Here is a 15,991-nt window from a genome sequence, read left to right as displayed (position 1 = left end):
TATTTTATATATTTAATACATATAACATGAATTTCTAAATTTTTTTTAATATAATATTTCAAAAAATTGAAAAAATATTATATCATGGAGAACTCGGTTTTGGTATTATTTATTTATTATGGGGGAATGAAGATAAAAAATTTGGAAACTTAGAGGGAATTTGGTAAAACTTAACACTTATTAGTTAATGAATTACATTAGTTTTAAGTTAAATTATACTTAAGTAATTGATTTAAAATTTATTACTTAATTATCACTTTAAGTATTACAATTGTTTGATAAAATTAATTTAAATTTTATTTTAAATCGTTAAATTAATATATTTATCTTCATAAATTATAATTAGAATAAAAGAATAAATAATAGTGGAAGTCTTAAAATATAAAAGAAGATCGATTATGGAAATAGTTAAGGTAAAGTAGGGTTGAAAAGTAAAGTAAAAATATAGTTTTAAAAATAAGTTATTTATTTATATTTATTACTTAAAGTATTTTTTGAGTTTAATTAACACAATCAAGTTATTTTAGTAAATATACTTAATTTATTTAATTATTTAAATTAAATTATTAAGTGATTTAAGTTATTAAGTTTATTTATCAAACATCCACTTATTTTATTTATTTATAGTTAAATTTCAATTTTTTTAAATATTAAATTTTTATTTATTTATTTATTATAACTCGCATGTGGGTACTTAAATAAAAAAGTCCGATCCATGTTTTTCTAAAATATATTATAAAACATAAAAAACAAAATATCTGTCAATTAAGATGAAGTAATGGCATATAAACAACTCATACTTGTTGAATTAATCGGATAAAATAATAATACAAATAAAATACTTTACCTTTTTTTTTTTAAATAAAAAAAAATTGTTGATTTCCCACTACTCAAAACCCAGACACCGTTCCAAGAATCCCACACAGTACACCATGAAACAGCACACTTTCTTATAAACCCTAGTCAAACCCACCAATATTTGCTCTTAAAAAAATGGGTTGATTAGATAAAAAGCCATGAATAATCCTACCCATCATCACTGGCGATCCCTTTGGGACAGTGCTTTAGTGTCAAATTGAAGGGTTTGAATGTTGAAATAACAGAGATTTTATCAACTATAAATAATAGAAATGAATGATTCTCACGTCTTTTAATGCATTGCATTGTGTTTAGTGTTATGAATTTAATTAATGTATGGTATCCAAAACTTGATTCTTACTCTAAATTGATTATCAATATGATGGTGGGATATTGCTTTAAGTTTGCTTGATTTGGTGGCATGCATGCATGCAAGTCCATTCAACCAAGTCAAGGTTGCATGAACTTGTGTTTTTAATTAGTTGTTGAATTGATTGTTTTTTCTTGGTATTTTCCCATCTTGTTTTTGAAGACCCTAATCCATATGGGATTTTCTTGGTTTATTTTTTTATAGCTCTCTTTGGGAATCTTAATAAATTTAGGTTGGCAAGATATGATAATATGTTTATCTTAGGATTTAGGATATATCTAATGAATATGTTGTACAAGCTTATGTTTGATTTGTATAAGAATTAAAAAATGAAATGAAAAAACATATTTTGCTTTAATATTTAATATTTATTTAAAAAAATTATTTGAAAATCATTTATTCTAAATCCTATCATTTAGTAAGTATTTTTTTTATTAATAATATTCATAGTTAAAAGATTTGAAATTTATAAATAAAAATATTAATTATATTGTTAAATATATAAAAATATTTTGTAGATATTAAATAATACATGTATTAATATCATTTTTTTAATTCTTTTCTTTTTCAAACTATAATTTTACTTTCTTAATGAAAGTTTTTTATTTTTCAAAATGATTAATATAAAGAATTTAAAAATTTTGAAGAAAATGAATTAAAATAATAAATAAATCATAAAATAATACAAAGTTGAATAATATATCTTATTACTTACCTTCTTTCGTATTTAGTTGAATAAGAAATAAAATAAGTCAAAGGATAATTTCTCCTATCTTATCATCACCTAAACATGAGATATAATATATAATCTCAATTCTTATCTAACATATCATGTTACATCTTGTTATTCACACACACACACACATATATATATAGAAATTAGAAAAAAAAAAAAAAGAGAAGAAATTTAAGTTCTTGAAAACTTTATTTGAAAATAGTTTTAAATTTGAAAAACACATTTTAAACGTTTTTGACTAAATTTTTTTTTAAGAATATATTTTAAATATATATATTTTTTTGAGGCTTTATTTTGAAAAAAATATTTTTTTTTTAGGAATGAATTGACATATTTTCGTATGTTTTTTGATAGAATATTCTAGTAAAAATTTGAAAATATGAAGACTAATATTTGAGAAATTTTGTATTGTAGACAAGGAGCACAAAATATTCTTAAAGAATAATATGAGAAAAATATTTTCTATATTTGAATTTTCAGGTAAATTTTAATTTTTAAAAATAATTTAAAATAATTTAAAAATGTTATTTTAAAATTATTTTTTAAAAATATTATCAAACATGTCTTCATACTTTTTCTTTTGTATCTAAATTTATTAAAATAGATGGAACCATTTTTATTTCCTTATCCCAACTTAACATAAAGTTACCCATCATTATTGATAATTTGAATATACCCATCCAATGAAGGCTTTACTTGGAAATTGGAATATTGAATTATAACACTCCAATTGCTGTCTCAAAATTTATTGGATTGATTGGATAACTTTTAGTGATCGGATAAAGAAATGATCAATAAGTTGATTATGATGTTTTTCTTTTTTCTTTTTTCTTATATATATATATTTGGTTGCTTTGTAGTACTAAAAGTGACATTAAGAGATTTAAAATAAGGTGGAGAGAAAAATCTCTATATTGATTCCATGAATAGTATAAATTTATTTAAATACAATTGATCTAAATCAAATCAAACAAATACCCATACCAATAAAATATTTATTATAATATTTATTAAATTACATTTGTTATCTTTATATATATATATATATATATATATATATATCTGAATTAAGAGTTGATTTTATTCACCTCTCCTAGAGTAAATATATCTAATTCTTATAAATTTGAAATTTCATCAAATACGTCTTTATCATTTATTTTTTTCTTATTTTCATTAATCTCCCTTTCTATTTAAAATAAGAGATGTATGTGATAAAATTTTAAACCTATAGAAATTAGATGTATTTAACCAAAATTTTAGATGAAGTAAATAATATTAACTATATGAATTAATTACAATTTTTAAGACCAAAACTACTTCTTTGGCCCAACTAGCCCTTGGTACACGGTCTCAAATGGGCTAGGTTTAATACTTGGATAAAGCTTACGTTAAGTTTTTTTATTAGATTTGAATCAACCATTTACACCATTCGAGGAGCCAAATTTTAATATTTTAATATTTTAATAATATTTATAATCTATATTATTATATATAATAATATTTATATTTACATGTTTTCAAATAATTTTAAAGAAAAAAATCATATTTTATTATGCTATGGATAATTTTATTTTCTAGAATTCAATTTTGCTATAATCTTAAAATGTTGTGCTATCTATAATTTAATTTTGTTATAATTATATAAAAGAATAAATTAGAGAAAGAGTCATTATGGACATTAAATCCAAGTTGAATTTGACTCATACAAGGCAATCAACTTGACTCTAACATGATGAATCCAAACTCAAATTCGAAAGAAAAGATCAATTTGAATTGTTGTTCTACCCATCAACTAATTTACATCATCCATGTTCCAAATATAATGATGGATACATTCACTATTGATTAGGGAAATGATACATATCAACCTACAAGTTATGTGGATAACTATAGTCCCCTCTTTATATTAGATAAGAATCGTGATGTTATCTTCTAGAATCTTCTTTTATCCTCTATTTTTTAGACATTTAAATTATATACTATTTCAATTTTCTTCTTCTTTTATCGAATAAGAAAATAAAATATGTTGATTTTAATATTTTTTTTCACTTTTATTTATCATTCCCTTTATTGCTTATAAATATTATATTTTTAATTAATTTAAAAAATATTTTTAATTATTGATTTATATGGACAAATGACAAAAAAAAAAAAAAGAATTTATAATACGAAAGTCAAAGGGTCAAAGGGTGAGGAAGGCTTAGATCCTACCACCATCTCCATGCATGCACCGCCATAACGAATGCATGAGAACATATACACCTATGTGGCTATATATAGCTTAGTCATTCAATCAACCTCTTATATGCTGACACCTGGCATGGTGATGTGTACATTATACACCTACGATGCATGATTTACGTTAGGGTGGAATTTGGTAAGTTGGCTCCATTTTCCACATTTCAATTCAAAAGAATTTTTAGTACATTAAATTATGGTAAAATATTTGTAACATGAAATTTATTTGGGTTGAATTCTGACTAAGATTTTGATGACCTAAATGCAACCAATTGACCAAATATGATTTAATAGTTTCATAAAATTTAAATCATCCTATATAATAAGATTTATTTTTATTTTTATTTTTTAAATATCATATTATAATTATATCCAAAAATAAAAAATTTCTTTTTAGAATATGTCAAAAATTTAAATTAAATTGACAATATGTTTAATAAATTTGATGATAGTTTAAAATAAGATCATAAATTGAATTGTATTAAAAGATTATACTAATTGGAAAAATCTAGTTCAAGTTTAATTCAAATTAATTTTATTCTATCAATATATTTAAACTAAAATTAATTAATTAATATATTTTCAATAATTTTTTTTTTAAAATTCAAATTAAAATGATCCTTAAATTTTACCAAATGATGAAATATTATGTAATAATAAAAGGTTAAGGGTATATTTGGAAAGTGTTTTTTTCTTTAAATAAAATTGTTTTTAAAAACTATTATATGATATTATGTAAAAATGCTCTTATACTATTTTCTAAGTTTTAAAATATTAATTAAAAGTAATTTTTATTCTTAGAAGTTTATTTTTAATTATTTTTTATATCTATATAATTAGTTCAATAGTTCTAAAAAATAAGTGGTGAAAATAATTGAAAATAACTAAAAATATTATTATAAAATAATTAAAAATATTATTATAAAATACTATTTTCTATTTTCAAAATAGAAAAAAAAAGTATTTCTATTTTGTTGTTGTTAAACATGTTTTCAAAATTTTTTATTGTAAAAACAAAAAAACTGATTTTGAAAACAAGTTAACGGAACATACCCCAAACATCCTCGACAGTGGAAGTAAGAGTCAAAAACCGCTGCACAAGAAACTCTTATCCAGATGAGTAATGTGAAAATATGGATTTGAAGGTGGTGGATAAGAGTCACTGCTCAGATTAGTCCCACATGCACACCACATAGATTACACTCTCTCTATATTTAGAAACTTCACTGAAAAGAACACCAGACCCTATGTTGATTCTCCGGACCTTTCAACCAACCGCCTTCCTCTCTGCTCCCTTTTCATGCAACCACATCGATTAGCCTGAGCTCTTTACTATTTTTAGCAAAACCCGCAATTTTTGACCCTTCAAGATCCAAAACCCTACTTTTTTTCTTCTGGGTTTTCTATTTTAGCACATTTCCTTATCTCAAAAGGCCTATAAGTAGTTGCCCCATGAATCCACTCATATACCACAACTTCCCTTGAATTCCACCTAATACTTTTCGTTTATAGAAAGGCCTAATGTCTCGGTCCCATAAGGTTGGCTATGTCGTGGGAGTTTTGATCACTCTGGCTCTTGTTTGTCAAGCTAGGGTTCATTCTGATGGAGGGTTTGTTAGAACAGAGGGAACCCGGTTTGTACTTGATGGGTCGTCTTCTCTTTTCAATGGTTTCAATTCCTACTGGATGATGCATGTTGCAGCTGAGCCCAGTGAGAGGTATAAGATCTCGAACACTTTCCGGGAGGCTGCTGGTGCTGGCTTATCGGTGTGTCGGACTTGGGCTTTTAGCGATGGAGGCGATAGAGCGCTACAGATATCGCCGGTACCTACGATGAACGTGTCTTTCAGGTATAAGTATAGCCTAATATCCTCAAAATTAATGCCATATTGTTGCTATCACTGTTACTTGATTAATTATAAGATGGAAGCTGATTGTTAATGGAATTCAGGCACTGGATTTTGTGATCTCGGAGGCAAGACGATATGGGATTCGCTTGATTTTAAGTTTTGTGAATAACTACAGAGATTATGGAGGACGTCCGCAGTATGTTGAGTGGGCTCGAAATGCAGGAGTTAATGTTGATGGAGAGGATGATTTCTACACAAACCCAACGGTAAAAGAATACTATAAAAACCATGTTAAGGTATGACAATCAGCACATTATTTTTCATGCAGATATGCTTTGTTTTGTAAGAGAAATAATTCGATTTTATCTAACTTTATCGCTTGGTTAACATCGGTGGCAGAGAGTTATTACGAGGTTCAACACCATCACTAGAATTGTGTACAAAGATGATCCTACGATCATGGCATGGGAACTGATGAACGAGCCTCGATGCCAAGCTGATTCCTCAGGAAGAATGGTTAATGTAAGCTTTGATACTCACAAATCTTATATATGACTAGAGAAATGAACTGATTTTTCGAAATTAACGTACTGAAATCTATAGTTTGGCTAAGCTTTACACTCAAATGACAGGGTTGGGTCCAAGAAATGGCAAGTTTTGTGAAATCTATGGACAAAAACCACCTGCTTGAAATAGGCATGGAAGGATTTTACGGGGACTCCATGCCCGAAATGAAGGTCAACAATCCTGGTTACCAAGTTGGCACTGATTTCATCAGCAACAATCTCATCAAAGAGATAGATTTTACCACCATACATGCATATCCTGATATTTGGTACTTCAATTCATTACCCTAATACTCCTATTTAGTTTAACTAAAAACCCGAAAAAATTTCCACTATATGTTAATAACATGCCATATAAGTAGCATAAATTAATACCAAATTCATGTTGAACATATCTGATCAAAGATTATGTTATTTTAGGCTGTCTGGACAAAATGAATCCGCGCAGATGGCCTTTATGCAAAGGTGGATGCAGTGTCACTCTATAGATTCAAAGGGAATACTAAAGAAGCCACTGGTCATGGCTGAATTTGGGAAATCAAGCAAAGATCAAGGATACAGCTTGGGTGCAAGAGATCAGTACTTGAGCACAGTCTACCAAAGCATGAACAACTTTGAGAGCACCGGAGGAGGGATCAGCGGCAGCCTTGTTTGGCAACTCATGGCCGAAGGGATGGACTCATATGGGGATGGATATGGTATAATCTTGTCACAAGATGCCTCAACAAGGGGTGTAATTTCGGCACAGTCACATAAAATGACGACTTTTCGCCATATGTTGCTCGGAAGAAAACATGGAAAGTCGGTTCCTTGAAGGCCTGGCCTCATCTCAACTATGGCCTTCTTTTTTCGTCATGGTCTGCTGAATGGATGGATTTTCAAATCCATTATCATCTGGGTCATTTTTTTTTTTTTACCTTTGATTTATCAAACAAAGTATGATCTATTGTATCCATAGAACAAGTCAAGTGAGTTGAAGTCCGAGCCTCGTGAAGCTAAAGTTCTTTGTAGTAGAGTAGGATATATTCAATAAAAGGCCGGCAGTCTGATGTATGTTGAGATGAATTTAGAAAAAAATTTACTTAGAATTTTTGTTGTCCTTAATTTTCATTGTTGAGGTTGTTGAATCTGTTGCTATCTTGACTAGGAATATTACCATTGATGAAAAGCACAAATGGTGGTTTCTATTTCAAGTGTGCATCAGTGGCAAAAAAAAAAAAAGTGAAAAAATATAGAAAATAGGAGTCTAGATAATAATGTATATTACAAAAATAAAATTATAAAGTATGGTAATTAATTGAAGATAATGTTGATGGTGAATATAATTTGAATTGGGTTGGCTTGGAATCAAATTAAGAAAGTAGAGAATTAATACTTTATTTATGTTTAGAAAGTGTTTTCGAAAATATTTTTGAAAAATAGTTTATGATGTTTTGTAAAATAAAAATTTATTAGGGAACTTAAATTTTTTTTAATCTATTTTCTACAATTTTTTTAATATTTTTTACTTATCTATGATTATATTTGCATTCATTTTCCAATATTTATATAATTATTTTTTAGAAAAATATTTAAAAAACAAGTAAAAACAATTGAAAACAATTAAAATATGTTATTAGAAAACGCCATTTTTTTTTTATAAATTTTTATTTTTTATATTTTCCCACTTGAGTTCAAGCAAAATTATAAGTTCAATTTGAACATGAACAGATTTTGAAGGCAGTCTTCCTAGGTTACGGTCAGTCCAACATCATTTGCTTGAATTTAAGAAATTCAAGCAAAGGCAGTTTGAAGGTGAGCTACTACTACCTCAATTTTCAAGTCCAGGTGATGCAATCTTTTTTCATCTTCATTTCTTCACTGTCATTATTTATTTCAATAAATAAAAGTGACATATTTTGATATGAAGTGGATATACAGACTGTTTGGGCCGGTATTGGCCCAAAATTCTGGCCTTCGGCCTGGCCTAGCCAGCCCATTTAACCCTTCAATTTGAGGTATTTTGAAGGAGCTATGCATATTTACAATAGAAAAATAGCATATTTTCTCACCTCATAAGTCATAAACACTATTCTTTGGACCCTTTTTCTTTCTTTCTCTCTCTACTCTTCTCCGTCTCTCCTTTCTCTTATAAAAGACCATAGAATTAATCATCTAAGCATACTTTATTTATATAAAAGTTGAGGTTTTGTTTGATATACTACTTATTTTTTATTTTTAAAAATAAAAAATTAATAGTAGTTCCTATATAAAATGCAAGAAGTATTAAAAATTTACCTTTAAGATGGTTTTTAAAAACTATTAAAAAAATAAGGTATTAGAAAATTTTTACTACCTCAAATTTAAAAAGAAAGTTTTCACTATAAATTAAAATTAAAAAAAAAATTTTAGGAACATAAAATATATTGATACCTCTTATATGAAGAGTTTTTATATTTTATATAAAAATTACTATTATTTTTTATTTTTTAAAAATAAAAAATGAAGTGTATCCAAACAAGACCTAATTTATTTAATTTAATCTAAAAAATTCACTAAATTTTCATAATTGATTGTATTAAATAATTATATTGAATTTTCGTTTGTATTATTCTAATAACTCCTATTTTGCCTTTCTCTATCAAATTTAATTAACTTTCTTATATGTGATTATCTCATAATTGTTGTAAGGTAATATATGGTAAGCACTTTTGCAAAGCTATTGCTAACATAACTTCCCATTATTACACCAAATTACTACTCTTTTTAAAATTAGAAATATGTCCATATTTTTTTCTACCATGGCCCAAGTCTTGAAATTTCACATAAACTATTTTACAAACACTTAGCCTATACTCATCTTTGACTATACTATCCTTGGATCTTAGGTCATGGTTTAAAACTTCAAGTGTTAATAATAAAAAGTGGGAGATTAAGCAGTAACAAAAAATTAATGCCTTCAAAAGTAAATAATTCAAAAGAGTATATTTACGAACCCCTTAACCAATAACCAAATCTAAGCGAGAGTTGTGAATTTTAAAAAATGCAATAAAATCAAACCTAAGAACAAGTATTTAGAGTCCATTTGACAGTAATTTTATAAAGTATTTCTAGTTTAAAAATTTCTTTTGAAAAAAAAGAATTAGATGTTTGAGAAATTTTAAGAAAGACTTTTCAAATCTAAAAAAAATTTTAAATATTGAAAAATAACTCATGGTATTTTTTGAAAAAAATATTTTATAAATGATTATCTTAAAAATACTTTGAATAAAAATACGTCAAACACATTTGTAGACATAAAAAAATTAGTGGATTAAATTACCACTAATTTGATCTTCTAAAAATAAAATAAAAAATCATCTTATGGATAAGTCTCTTTCATCTCCAACTATAAAAAGGATAATAATAATAATAAGAAAATTATTATTATTATTATTATCTTGTTGGTAAAACCTCCTGGATAAGAAAATTTGCTAAAATTAAGGAACTAAATCCCTTGAATTAAGCAACTAAAATTGGGGATTTTGAAATTCAAATTCTCTTTCTTCACTTATAAATAGAGGTGTCTTCCATCAAGAGGGAAGAAGAAAATCCTAGAGAGGAAAATCCTAAGGAGAAAATCCAAAGGTAACTCCGTATAGGAGAAGGGGCTTCACAACAATAGAGAGCTTCATCAAATCTCCTTGCAAGTTCAGTAAACAGCAAAAGAACTAATACAATCGTTCTTTGCCATTCAACAAGGTCATTCGAGAATAAGCCATTTGTGGCCCTCGATTGATCTCTAAAATCAAGAAAACGTCATTGTCGTCTTCCGAAGTGTGATCAAGTCAAAAGAATCAGAAGGAAAAATATTCTTTTGGAAAGAATATTATTTATTTATGAGATTGTACCCGCACTACATTTTTAAATTTAATAAATCATTTGTTCGGATTAATTTTCCTATTTTATTGTGCTAATTTTTACAGGATAAAATTTTACGAAATTTGTGCGTACAAATTTCTAGCACGCCCGGTGGGACCTCTCTGCCTCTCATATATTTTGTTAGAAGATTAATCTCTACTACATCGATGACACCCAAAAGAACTCAAGTTGTGCATGACAACAAGGGCAATGATAAGATTGTCATTGCACAATCAACACATGACACCGCTACAGGCCCCATGACTCGTAGCAAAGCAAAATCAACATCTTCACTCTCAACAAAACAAACAAGTGAGTCTGCTTGTTTGCCAAAACCGGTAAGGACCCATGATGAGCATCAACCACTCATCACCTTGGCCTCTTTGGGGGCAAAGAGCCATAGTCCTCGTAGCAGGGGAAAACTCTCTTCAACACTAAGGGACTTTGGGGATAAATCTCCTTGCTCAGTTACCGACGCCAACTCCAGCACTGTCTCATACTCTGGATCGCCAACCAGAATGTCAAAAGAGGAAAACTACTCCAATCATTCTGACTCTTTTACTTCTCCCTTCTCGATGACCATGCCGGTAATGGCAACCGGCATTACATCCATAGAGGAACAATTAGCAGAGATGGCCTGTGCCATCGCCAAACTCACCAAGACGGTTGAGGAGAAGGATATGCAAATAGCCTCTCTCATAAACAAGGTTGAGACACAAGTACAAAATGCGGGTGAGTCAAGTCACGGACTCAACCACCCTCCGAATGTTGCATCTCCTCTCGATGATGCACCACATACGTATAAGACAATGCAAGGTGAGAGACAAACGACGGAATCTGCCTCAATGGCGTCATTATCTGTCCAACAACTTCAGGACATGATAACTAACACCATTAGGGTGCAGTACGGTGGACCCTCACAGAGTACGTTCATGTACTCTAAACCTTACACTATGAGGATTGATAACCTACGTATGCCTATGGGTTATCAACCTCCAAAATTTCAATCATTTGATGGAAAAGGCAATCCAAAACAACATGTTGCCCATTTCGTTGAAACTTGTAACAACGCGGGTACAGATGGTGACTTATTAGTTAAACAATTCGTCTGTTCTCTTCGAGGGAATGCTTTTGATTGGTACATAGACCTTGCACTAGAGTGTATCGATAGTTGGGACCAAATGGAACATGAATTCCTCAACCGTTTTTATAGCACCCGACGAACTGTAAGTATGATGGAACTTACTAACACTAATCAATGGAAAGACGAACCGGTTGTAGACTATATCAACCGTTGGCGTTTCTTAAGCTTCGACTACAAAGATAGATTATCTGAGGTATCAGCCGTGGAAATGTGAATACAGGAATGCACTGGGTCTCTTATACATTCTCCAAGGGATACAACCTCGTACCTTTGAAGAATTAGCTACTCGAGCACATGACATGGAGCTCAGCATAGCCAACCATGGTTCTAAGAAGGATCTTACCGTTGATCATAAAAAAGAGAGACATGATGGGAAAAGGAATGACAAAACCTCGAAGAAACCCATCCAGGAGTCAATGACGATAAATACGACTCCCGTCAAAATTTCAGCAAGAGATAAAAAGAAGGAAGTTAAAGAGGCTGGACCAATCCAGGAAAATGAGAGGCGTCGATTCACCTTGAAGGAATTAGAGGAGAAGAAGTATCCTTTTCCTGACTCTGATGTGCTTAACATGCTGGAAGACTTGCTTCAGAAAAATGTTATCGAGTTATCTGAGTGCAAGCGTCCAGAAGAAATTGGTCGTGTTAATGATTCAAACTATTGTCATTATCATCGAATTGTCAGTCATCCTGTGGATAAATGTTTCGTTTTAAAAGATCTCATAATGAAACTTGCAAAGCAAAGAAGAATTCATTTAGATTTAAATGAAGTAGTGGAGTCAAATCATGCTACAGTCACATTTGGGTTATTTGATCCTGTCCCATTACATTTTTTGCTTAAGAAATTGGGGGCATGTGCCAACACTATTCAACATAGGTCACCAAAACCAAAGCAAACATAAGTGTCATGTCAGGACAGCCTTCTTCACCTTTGCTTTAATAATAAATCAATGCCATATGACGAAGAAGGATGGACATTGATGACACGAAAAAAGACTTTGTAAGAAGCAAAGGTCGCATTCATACCCTAACCTTTCTAGGAGGGGACGACATGAATGGAATACTCAACAACACCTAGAGAAGAAAGAAAAAAAGAATCCTGGGAGGAAACAAGCAATTGTCCGAATAGACAATCTTTTGGTCCAGAAACTCATCACCCCTATCACCCTAGGGGAGTACTTCCCCTTAGGGTTCTTTGATAAAAATGTGACAATATCAACTCATATGGTCTCTTGCAATGAGACTTCGAAAGAAGATGAGTTAAGTGAATATGAGGAAAGCATTCTTGGTGTTGAATCAAGAAAAACTAAGGAAGAAGAAGGGGTAGTAACAAGCTTACAACACCTACCCTCACCATTTAATAGACACGAAATGCTACAACTTCCTAATGAGATGCGAAATACGTTGATTCAAGTACTTAGGAATCCAACACTCTTTACTACCAAAATAAAGGGGGCAAAACGTGAGGATGAAAGTCACAATTGTGCCAAATGTTGTACAACCATCGCCTTTACCGATGAAGACCTTCAGTTAGGGTCAAAACCACATAATCAACCTCTGTTTGTTACCGAGTACATACGGGAACAAAATTTCACTCGAATCTTGATTGATGGAGAGTCTGCAATAAATATCATGCCCAAAACAACAATGAGACGACTCGGGATTGCTATGAAAGAACTAACTCAAAGTCGCCTAATGATCCAGGGCTTTAATTCAAGGAGGACAACGAGCTATTGTATGATTCGCCTAGAGCTTGTACGGGTGAATTGAGTTCAAACACATTGTTCATGTAATTGATGCCAAAAACATCTTACAATGTATTACTCGGGCGACCATGGCTTTATGAGAATGGAGTAATTCCTTCAACACTACACCAGTGTTTCAAATTCTATCAAGGAAGGGTAAAGAAAGTAGAGGCTGACACTAAGCCATTTACAGAAGTTGAGTCTTATTTTGCTGACGCTAAATTTTACATAGAAAATGAAGCTATGGAGGAAGTCCTTCCTGCGACCATTCCCTCAACTGGGAAGGCTAAACTTAAGGGAAAAGTTGAGCAGTGTAAGTCGACGTTAGTAGAGGAAATTTCACAACCAATGATGACTCAAATTGAAGAAAAAAATGAATCCTAAAAAAAATCGACATTGGACTCAGCGATTGTCACTACTTTCCCAGTATTTAGGTACATCCCAAGATCTCGACGAAGTGAGGGTCAACCACCTTTCATAGAAGACAAAAGTGAAGTACAACGTCGTAGATTGGAAAATGGAGATCTTCAGGTCTTGAAAGAAGATGCGACCATTCCCCTGCCAAACTTACAACTTATCTCTAGGGATGAGACACAAAAATCCGTCAAATCCTCAAGAGATCAAACAAAGCAAGAATTCTTTCTTGGTAAAATAATAGATGAGGGGTTCAATCCTAAGGCTTATAAGTTATTAGCCAAGGCAGGGTATGACTTCACTTCGTCATCACAATTAGGAGAACTTAGCCCCGAGACTATAGGTGAAAAGATGCATGGCCTTAACGAAACTCAAAAGAAGTTGAAACAACAAGGGTATGCAATCAAACCTTCTAGGGCAGGTTTAGGGTTTGTACCTTTCGAGCCTATCAAAATTTCAGCTAAGACTAAGAAAACTAAGACAAGTACACAACATATCACTGTAGAAGACATGGAAGAGAGTAGTGGGTCAAATCCTCCTCCTCGAATCTCAGTATTTGATCGGATTGAAACTCCAATTACACGAGCTTCAGTGTTCACTAGATTGGGTGATTTTAACCAAGTAGAACAGAATTTAGCACATATCCCACAAAGGTCAATACAACAAAGAGTTGGGACTCTACCCCGAAAGTCATGGCGACGAAATCCTAATAAGAAACAGGGTATTGAGCTAAAGAAAGATGCAAAGATAAGAAGTTTAATCCCATCAAGGGTGAAACGCCATTCAACTTGGGAAATTTGTACTAATGGTTCATTAAAAATAAAACGACGTACCATCATGATCACTAAACAGTCGGACAAGGGATGCCCTAAAGATGTTGAAGAAAGTTTGACGCACACTAGCTACCATGTTACAGTGCAAGTTGACTCTAATTCAGAATTTTTAGAAGATGAACCAGGGAAAGCTCCTCAAGTATTTGAGGACGGGGGGCAAGCCACTGTAGATGAGTTAAAAGAGCTCAATTTAGGAACAAATGAAAACTCAAGGCCAATCTATGTAAGTATGCTTCTAAGTCCTTCTGAAGAGAAAAGTTATTTTGAGTTGTTACTCAATTATAAAGATGTCTTCGCATGGCCGTACAAAGAAATGCCAGGTCTTGATCCAAAAGTTGCAGTACATCAACTCATGGTGAAGCATGGTGTCTGACCGATTAAGCAAGCCCAAAGACGATTTTGACCAGAACTTGTTTCGCAAATAGAAGCCGAAATTGATAAATTGATTGAAGTCGGTTTCATTAGGGAGGTAAAGTACCCGACATGGATTGCGAACATCGTTCCAGTTAAGAAAAAAAATGGGCAGATCCGTGTTTGTGTGGATTTCAGAGATTTAAAAAATGCTTGCCCAAAAGATGACTTCCCATTACCAATCATCGAGCTTATGATTGATGCAACTACTGGTTATGAAGCTTTATCCTTTATGGATGGATCATCGGGGTATAATCAAATACGAATGGCACCATGGGATGAAGAGCTTACTGCATTTCGGACTCCAAAGGGTATATACTGTTACAAAGTGATGCCTTTTGGACTAAAGAATGCAGGTGCAACATATCAATGCGCTATGGAAAAAATATTTGACGACATGCTCCATAAGAATGTTGAGTGCTATGTTGATGACTTGATTGTCAAGTCTAGAAAGAGAGAAGACCACCTGCAAGATCTTCGTATGGTGTTTGACAGGTTAAGAAGGTACCAACTCAAAATGAATTCGCTCAAATGTGCTTTTGGTGTTACTTCTGGTAAGTTTCTAGGGTTTATTGTTCGACACCGTGGCATTGAAGTGGATCAATCTAAGATCGCAGCTATTCAAGATATGCCAGAGCCAAGGAATCTTCAAGAACTTAGAAGTCTTCAAGAATGTCTTGCTTTCGTTCGACGATTTATTTCAAACCTTGCAGGACGATGTCAACCCTTCAACCGACTTATGAAGAAAGATATACCATTTTTTTGGGACGAAGCTTGTCATAATGCCTTTGAAAGCATAAAAAAATACTTGGCTAATCCACCGATCTTAGGTGCTCCTATGGCAGGGAAGCCATTGATACTCTACATCACCGCACAAGAACGCTCTCTTGGAGCATTACTTGCACAAGAAAATGAAAGAACAAAGAAATGGCATTGTATTACCTAAG

The 15,991-nt window shown here is 31.3% G+C and overlaps 1 pseudogene; it reads left to right on the top strand.

Moving 5' to 3' along the window:
* Positions 1-5,723: 5,723 nt before the first annotated feature.
* Positions 5,724-7,432, top strand: LOC117905836 (annotated as a pseudogene).
* The last annotated feature ends 8,559 nt before the right edge of the window (positions 7,433-15,991 follow it).

The sequence above is a fragment of the Vitis riparia genome, chromosome 18, assembly GCF_004353265.1.
Source record: "Vitis riparia cultivar Riparia Gloire de Montpellier isolate 1030 chromosome 18, EGFV_Vit.rip_1.0, whole genome shotgun sequence".
NCBI lineage: Eukaryota > Viridiplantae > Streptophyta > Magnoliopsida > Vitales > Vitaceae > Vitis > Vitis riparia.
Note: the sequence above shows the minus strand (reverse complement) of the source record. Positions and strands in the feature narration are given on the sequence as shown.